Source organism: Lepisma saccharinum, chromosome 27, assembly GCF_977018435.1.
Source record: "Lepisma saccharinum chromosome 27, izLepSacc3.1, whole genome shotgun sequence".
Taxonomy (NCBI): domain Eukaryota; kingdom Metazoa; phylum Arthropoda; class Insecta; order Zygentoma; family Lepismatidae; genus Lepisma; species Lepisma saccharinum.
Genome location: NC_139255.1, coordinates 29800411 through 29809803, shown reverse-complemented (window position 1 = coordinate 29809803; position 9393 = coordinate 29800411).

The window sequence follows — 9393 nt, the reverse complement described above, 5'->3', positions numbered from 1 at the left end:
CTCAAAACGTAGTGTCAGTGTAAGTGTAGGTACAAGCACTAGACAATGGACAATATTCAATTAACATTGCATGCTGTGTGCCTGGTGACCTGAAATAAATCACACATAGAACTGTAAACTCAGAGAATGACATGTTTTCCTTTGTCCGCGTACGGCTTTACCTGCTGAATAAAAATCTGTATAAAATCGGTTTCGCAGTGTTGACTGACAATGATAATGGATTTCAACAACAGGTGCAAAGAGCTTCAAAACAAGATTAATGTTATATTTGTACGATTAAAGTTTTTCCACAAAATTAAAAATAACAGTTTTTTTGACAAATTTTAAAAATCTTAAAATTAAGAATTGTATTTAAAACCTTTCTGTCTGCACCGTATTAAAATTTCATCACGACCCGTTTTTTCATTTACAGAATTTCAAAGAGAGCGACCGTTTGCAAAACCCGGAAAAAACGGCACTTTCTTGTTCTCTCGATGATAAAAAATAGAAGAGACACTCGAACAAAAATGGGTTAGCATAGATTAACGGTGAATTGAATAAACTGAATTTTGATGTAACTTGTTTTCATGTAGGTCTACTGCCTAATTTTTAATTGTAGTCCAAACTCGAATATCTATAATGTTTAATCTGACAGTAAGCAGGAACCCAGTTGAGAACTAACTGCTAGTTAAAGGCTCGTGGCAACAAATATATGTATATGAAGACAGAGACAGGTTAACGTGATCGATTATCCCTCTAATCCATATTATACACACATAGATTCAAAAATATATTAAAAACCAGGAAAATACTTTCAAAAATTACCCTTCACTGCATTTCCTTACACAAATATGCATGTTGGGTCCACGAGTCGAGTTATTAAGGATCGAAATTGCAGAAACTATAACGACAAAACTATTTTTACACATGAGATTTTATTCCAGTGTTTGAAGAAGTTACACAGATTGTTAATTGCGGCAAATGCAGACGTTCTGGTCATCGCAGTAGCCTCCGCTGTAGCCATGGCCAATGCAGTGGAGAGAGCAGGCAGCGTCCCCTACCAGCCATCCTAGGAGGTCGCAGGTGATACGAGGCTGTGGTTTCCCTTCAGCACCTTCTGTCAAAGAAACAAACATCGGAAAAGGAAAATTATTTCACCATCTTCAAGAGCAACGTGGAGACAAACAACAGGGTGATAAAATAATTAAAAAATAATAATTTCAAACAATTTTTATTTAGACTCCTCTTGCATCAGTGACGTACTTTGAAAGGGGTGCTTAGAGACATATAATTCCACGACCCGACTTTGTTATTACTTATGTACCACATAATGAAAATGGCTTTATAGCTCAAATAGTGCAATAGGGTACAGGAAAGAACAGAACATTCACAATGGATAGTGGTAACAGGCCCCGTACCCAGGATTTTTTTAGGGGTGGGAAGCCCGAAACTTTGATTAGCTATATATATATATATAATTGTCATGAAAGATATGTCAATTATTAAATAATTAATTAATATCATTAAATATTTTACGTATTTATATTTATAAACATATATAAACAAATTAATTTGCTACATTTATATAAACGACTGTTTCAAAATGCCAATAAATTAGAAGATAGGTGAAATGTTTTTAATAAGTGTTAGATATTATTTAATTATTGCTTTCTATTAAAAATGATAATTAAATTTTCATACTTTTATTGTGTTATGTTTTTATAATGGTGGAAATCTATGTATTAATGGTTTCTCGAAAGGAAATATTTCCTTATCAGAGTTGTAGCTAGAAATTTCAGCGCCCAGGACGAGAATGATTTTCGCACCCCCTGCACCGAATTTGCACCCCCCCTACCTAGATGTAGCTGGCATACTTAGACATTGTAGAAATTTTATATACTTACTCTTTTACGTTGAATACGATTAAGAGATAACTTAGCATTCAAGAAATGTCGCTAATAAAAGAACAGTCGGCTGTGCATCCCAGACCATCTTCATTGAAGCAGTGTGTGTTATTGTTCACATCTGCAAAATCGATTGCAAATTAAAGATAACTAGGTGGAGGGACAAGAAATGAGAAACTTTAAGAAGACATTAGTTTCCTATTAAATTAACATGTAAGTGCTATGTTTTATTCCCGGCGAAAGGAGGTGAGAAATGGAGGAGAAATGACAGGTCGGTCTAATTTCTGTTCCAGGGGCCTAGAGTGACAATGACAACCACCTTCACAGCTACGGCTCCATTTCATACTAGTCCAATTTGATATAATTTTAAAATCTTATCTATGACTGTAGAAGTCCGTTTTTACCCCATGATGTTACCAGCGTAAATAGAGACAGAGAGAGAGAGAGAGAGAGAGAGAGAGAGAGAGAGAGAATGTATCCAACATTCACACACAGGCTGACATCATTCTTTGTTACTCCTTCTTGTTATGTGTTTATGATGTTATTCTTAGTAAAGTATGTTTGAAGTCCAAAGTAATTGCTTATCTTTGTTGTTATAACACAATCTTACCCTCGGAAAATTTTAATGGGGGAAAAAAAATAATAGAACAAGATGGTTGGTAGGAAGGTGCGATATCCCCTTCCGCCATGAGAATTTGTACTCTGAATGTGACCACCAACGCTGTGGAATTATTCTTATCATGAAGAACATGTCTGAATGTGAATTAACCACAAAAGGAGGACATTTTCTCATCAAGATTGTAGTTCGACAATAGTCAAAACAGGGAGTAAATATGGTGAACTGTCCCGACCAAATTGGAACATTTAGCAGCTTCGCATAAATGGTTATAAAACTAAAATTACTAAATATAGTAGACTGCAGACTTCTGGAGTCTGCCTCTCTCCAGAGACAACCCATTCATTTATGCAAGAAGAACATCTAAATTCTTGCAAAATCTTAAAAATTATTCATGTTATTTTTGTATGTTTTCATCAAAATATTTCATGGTTCAAGGGGGGGGGGGCATGGCCCCCTTGCCCCCCTGGCTACGGGCCTGAGTGGTAAATATCAAGGCCTTTAAATGAAGAGGTCAGGGGTTTGATCCCCGGCGAAGAAACATTGTACATGGTTCAGATCCCTCTTGAAACTCTAAGAAAACTCCCGATTATCTTTTCTGAGAATTGAATGAACTTAAAACAAATTCTGATACAATGAAGAACAACGCCTATTTCAGAGCGGAAGTATTAAGTTTTGTAATGTTATTGCTAACCACTAACACTATCACGTTTGAGAGGCAGAAGGGAAACTGAGCTACCATAGATTATTCATAACAAGTAATACAAGCACTAAGCACGTGGAGGCACGTAGTGGTTCCGATCCCACTTGAAACTGTAGGTCTAGTCCAGATTAGCCTTACTGTCCATAAAGTGGACTTAAAACTCCAACTAAATCAATCAATCAAACACCATGTGCGAATAACTTCTTTCGGATTTCAGGCCTTCTTCCGTCGCTAGGTGGAATATAAATACATATTTAATCCAATGTGTATGCAACCACGTACGATAGATTCATGTTTGACAATTTTTATTTCTGTCGGACAGAAAGCTAAAGGTTATAGTGAAGTGTGAATAACTCTAGACAAAAGTTACGAATTCTTCCTGAAATGGAATAGAATAGAATATGCAACTTTTGTATTGATGGTGACATGCCTACATAATTGTGGAGAAGTAGCTAAACCCTATGGCATACCCTTCACAGCCTTCTTCCTACCTATGAATATGAGCCGCGTGGTTGCATACATAAATAATAAAAATTCAATCTCCAGTGTTATAATAATACACTGTATCCTGAAAACGAGTCTTCGATGGGCATCGTATGAAAGTTGTTGCTGTTATACAACGTCATGCTAGCTTTGTAATATATTCAATCTGTTGTAAGAAACTGCCTTAGATGTCATCTGAGGCAGAACATTCATTATGAACGGTCGGCGCGGCACCTTTCGGATCAACAGAGAGCGCCACCGGCAAATTGTTTTAGAGGAAATGAAATGGAGAGTAACCAATCAGCGCCCAGTTCGTTTCTGTACACATCGTTTCAGCTCGCCCATGAAGGGAACGGCCAGAATGCCTCCACTAAAATTAAAACCGATTGTGGGTATTCGTCGCTAGCGTTAAGCTATTTGCCTTGAACGGCCTGTAAAACTTCGATCATACTCCGCAACAACCAGCATGAAATCCTCTTCCCATTGAAACGGCTGGTTTGTGCGGTGGCCTTACCGTACCCTGCCAGTAGTATAGGTGCACGGGTTGACCAACATCAAGTGAGGATCAAAAAAACCTCAAAAACTCACTTTCTCTCCACGTTCCGCGCCTCATTTATTGCGCTGACGATGTTTCCCAGCGTAGAAAATAGCACCAAAACATCAAAAACTCACTTTACTCATTTGAGGATTGCCAAAACCTCAAAAAAAAACTTATTTTTATTAATTGAGGTTCACCAAAACCTCAAAACCTCACTTTCTCTCCATGCTTTGCGCTTTTATTTGTTGCGTTGACACAGCGTGATGAGTAAATAATGTATTTTTTTATTCTTGAAGGATGAATGCACCTTATCGTAATTTTCCAAGTCTCGGTCAAATGTTTATATATCGTGACCTTTGTAAACCTACCTCTCTCGGGAACGATGTGCCGCACACACACATATGCGCGCCTGCCTGTATTGTGACGCAAGCAAACAAACAAAATGCTTTTACACCAAAACTTTAAAAAAAACTCATTTTTATTAATTGAGGTTCACCAAAACCTCAAAACCTCATTTTCTCTCCATGTTTCGCGCCTTTATTTGTTGCGTTGACACAGCGTGATGAGTAAATAATGTACTCTCTTATTCTTGAAGTACGAATGTATTTTATCGTAATTTTCCAAGTCTCGGTCAAATGTTTATATATCGTGACCTTTGCAAACCTACCTCTCTCTCGGGAACACGATGTGCCGCACACACACATATGCGCGCCTGCTTGTATTGTGACGCACCGACATTGGACTCTGCGTTTGTTTGAATATTTCAGTCGAGAACATGAAGACGATACCTGTGGAAATAGTTCTAGTGTTTGCTACTAGATGTCGCCACTGGCGATGTGGACGCAGTGTTGCCACACTATGAGGGTTTTCCCAAGGGGGGCAAAATTTCCCTTTGACTGTCATTACAAAAAAAAAAAAACTTTGACCATATTTTTAAATAACCAGCATGCCTATGAATTTGTTCGGTTTCAAAAAACAGACCATCATGGAAACTGCACCACCAAATTCCAATAACCTCTTACCTTCCGTGTTATCTAAACTCAACGGTCTGTTGATCATTCACCTCAACAGCATTTGGACGAAATTGGATGATGAAATCGGCAAGATGTTTTACGTCTTCAACAACAATTTACATTTTTACGAAATTCCGATCGACGGGAAACTTCAAATCACCGTGAATCCGGAAAACGTAGGCGAAATCAAAATATCTACCGGCAAGAATATTTTTCGAATCAAGCACGACAAGATGCTTTCTAACATTACGTACAATGTTTCCGCAGGAGATTACCTGTACGTGGAACTTCTAGGAGATTACGACAAACTCGTTCCTCTCTTCGTAGAATTACGAATCGTCTATCCTATTATAAATAACCGTTAACCAAAAATGCCTAACGACATTTTCGGCAACACCAAGCGTGTAGACCACGCAGAAGAGATTCTCATGTTGGATGTCCGAATTAAAAAGTTGAGGAGCGATTTGATCGCTTTGCAGGAGACCTTAAACAAAAGTTTAGAGTCGGAAATCGCTACGCTCCAAACGCAATGTCTCGATCCCATTCTGAAAATCGATTCCGAACTGAAAACGCTCATAAAAAATTATGTTGACGTACCTTCTTACGACAACGTTCAAAATATACAGTTGAGCGTGGATTCGCTTCAAAATGATTTGGCCAAATTACAGCAATTTCAATTGAAAAATGAAGATTTGGAAAAATTGAAACTTGAAATTGAAGAACGAACTTCCGCAATAGAAAAGAATTTCTCTGAACTTCAAACCGTCGTGAACGATATTGATGCGGAACGCTTGCACGTTGTTGTTTCCAAATTACAAGAAGAATTCACCGGCACGTTGGGAGAAATTAAATCAAAGTTGCAGACTTTGGAAGATACAATGACGAACCTACCATCGTCGGACGAACTGCAGGTCATCGGCAAGAGCGTCGCGAACATAAAAATTCAATTGGAGGCTTATCAAGATTTCGAACACATTCAAACCACCATCGCTACGCTTCAGGCATCTCTGGAATTGATCAACGAAGAAATTAAAAATATTCACGCTGAAGCGAGCGCGTTGACGAGCATTCAAGATACGTTAAGCACTGTTCAGCAGAAGATCGAATATTTGGAAAATTTAAACGTCGAATCCAATCTTGCTCATTTTCATCACGTCCTCGACAACATACAGGGTGACTTGGAATCGTTACGGACGAGCGTACCTTCGAGCGAAGATTTGGAAAAATTGAAAACGGCGGTGACGGCACTATCCGATTCGAGCGACGTCAAAAGTTCGTTGAGCGATCTCGAGAGTAGGGTGGCCAATCTACCCACCTCCAAAGAATTACACGCTTTGAAAAGGAACATATCTCGAATGCTGAAACGACTGGAAACGGAAACGGTGAACGTGGAACAGATTCGAGACGAAATCAGTTCGCTGGTGTCGACGTTGCCCACTTCGCAGAGCGTCGCCGACCTTCACACGCAGTTTACAGAGATGCGAAGCATCGTGAACGATCTTACCGAGAAAAGCTCGAAATTAAATCAAGTCGAGAACCTTCAGAGTATTGTCGTCAACATCAGAGATCAAGTTGGAGTGCTGGAATCCACGCAGGAATCGACACTGGCCTCTTTCGGTGCCAAGTTGCAAGAACTCAACGAAAACTACAAGCAGTTGAACGTGGAAGTGAAAATCAAACCGTCGTTTTCTACAGTAACGGATACCATAGTCGAGCATTTGTTGCCCGTACAAAATACATTGGGACAGCTTCACAGCAACCTCGTTAGCGTCGATACTAAATTCGCTAAACTGCATTCTCTGCAAGCCATCGAAATCAACAGCGTACCCAATCAGCAGAGAATCTCCACGTTCGTCGAAGGTAACAAACTGTACATGTTGCATCCTTATCATCCGTACTACAAGTTTCTCCTCGATGGCACGATTCAGATAAACGAATTTTCGTACTGGTCTCACGGCAGAAAAGCTAGCGTTCCCACCATGACGTTGATATCGAATCGTGGTGTCCAGAAAGCAGGAAACATTCCTCTGGCACGTTGGAACGAAACGCGCAACGTATATGAAATACACGAAGACGAAGATCTTACCATTTTCGACGTGAGTGCCGGCGATAAGCTGATCATTCAAAACACGAGCGAGGTGCCACCTTCTTTGAATCCCATCACGCTTGTGCTTCTCTTCAAACGTAATCTCTAAAAAATGTCTAGGCAAGCCATCGTCGAAGAATTGCATAAACCTGCACGCCGCAACTACGAACGTTTGGCGGTGGTAACCAAGGGCATCGATGACCTCTGGCAAAGTGACCTCGTGGAGATGAGTAGCGGCAATTTGAAAAACGTACATAAATTGAACAAGGGCAACAAGTACCTCCTTACCGTCATAGACACATTTTCGAAATTCGCATGGGCTCTGCCGTTGAAAGCCAAAACGGGAACATGCGTCACGGAAGCATTCAAATTAATTTTTCGCGAAAGCAACAGACGACCTCGGTTTTTGCAAACGGACAACGGTAAAGAATTTTACAACGCCGTATTCCAAAAGTTTATTAAAAAACATGGCATTCGACATTATTCGACTTTCAGTCACATCAAAGCCAGCATCGTGGAAAGATTTAATCGAACCTTGAAAACACACATGTGGAAACGATTCACGCTTCGGGGAAATTACAAATGGGTCGACATCCTGCCGGAACTCGTCGATACCTATAATGATACGGTACACAGAACGATAGGCATGAAGCCAGCTGACGTTACGAAATCTGACGAGCAGCGTTTAATTTCTACAGTTTACTGTCCAAAGTACACTCCCACGACTACCAAGAAATCAAAATTCAAAATTGGAGACCAGGTGAGGATCAGCAAATTCAAACGCACCTTCGAGAAGGGGTTCACAAAAAATTGGAGCACGGAACTTTTTACGGTGGTTCGAGTTTTACCCGGAAACCGACACACGTATATAATAAAAGATAGTAGCGGCGAGATTTTGAAAGGAAGATTTTACGAAGAGGAACTCTCTAAAACGAAACATCCTGACACGTACCTCATCGAGAAAGTATTGCGTAGGAAAGGTGACAAACTGTTTGTCAAATGGCTGGGCCTTGCGGAAAAGAGTTGGATCGACGCGAACGAAGTGATCTTGTGAGTACGTGGAACGTGGTGAAACGTCTACCGGATTCGGAAAGTCAAACGAAAAAAAAGAACGGCGGGTTGCTTCCCGACAACATCCGCTGTCTAATCGTAGGTCCTTCGGGGTGTGGGAAAACGACACTGCTCGTGGACAATTTTCTCCTCGCACCCAATTGGTTAGATTGGAAGAACAGGCACCTGTACGTGTTCTCGAAAAGTTTGGAGCAATCCAAATACCAGCAACTGATGAAACTGTACGATGGTCCGGACATTGCAACGTTCGCTTCGGAAATAAAACCACTCGACGATTGCCGTGAAAATTCAGTCGTTGTGTTCGACGACGTCATCCTGGAAAATCAAAATGAAATTCGCAACTTTTTCACGCAAGGTCGTCACAAAGGAATGGATTGCTTTTACCTAGCTCAAACGTTTTCCAAAATTCCAAAACAGTTAGTACGCGACAACGCTAATTTCATATGTTTGTTTCGTCAAGATCACACCAACCTCAAGCACGCGTACGATGACTACGTAGGCGGAGACATAAACTACAATCAATTTTCGGAACGCTGCTCCCACTGTTGGAACAGTGACGATTTCGGATTCGCGACGATCGACATGACGAGGAAACCCAACGACGGAAAATACAGAAACAAAATCAACGACTTTCTAAACGTTGCAACGTTGTGAGAAACGACGTGTATAAATAACGTTATGACGAAACGAAAAATCGAAGACGAAAATCTTAAGCTTCGCGATTACCTCGCGAAACGCTTCAAAGGTTGGAAATCCGAGAATCGCGGATTCTACGAAGAGAAGAAACGTCAAGATCAGCCTGTGATCGATGCCATCAGCGATCTAGGTAAAGAAATTAAAGGTGTCACGGAACAAAATAAAAATTTGATCAACGAACTCGTACCACTTGCAGCTAAAAGTTACACCGTACCCACGCCCATTTCGAGCATTCCTTCGACACCGTTCGAACTGAAGGAAGTACCACGATGTCGAGCCATAAGCAGCACGTCTTCGGATAAAA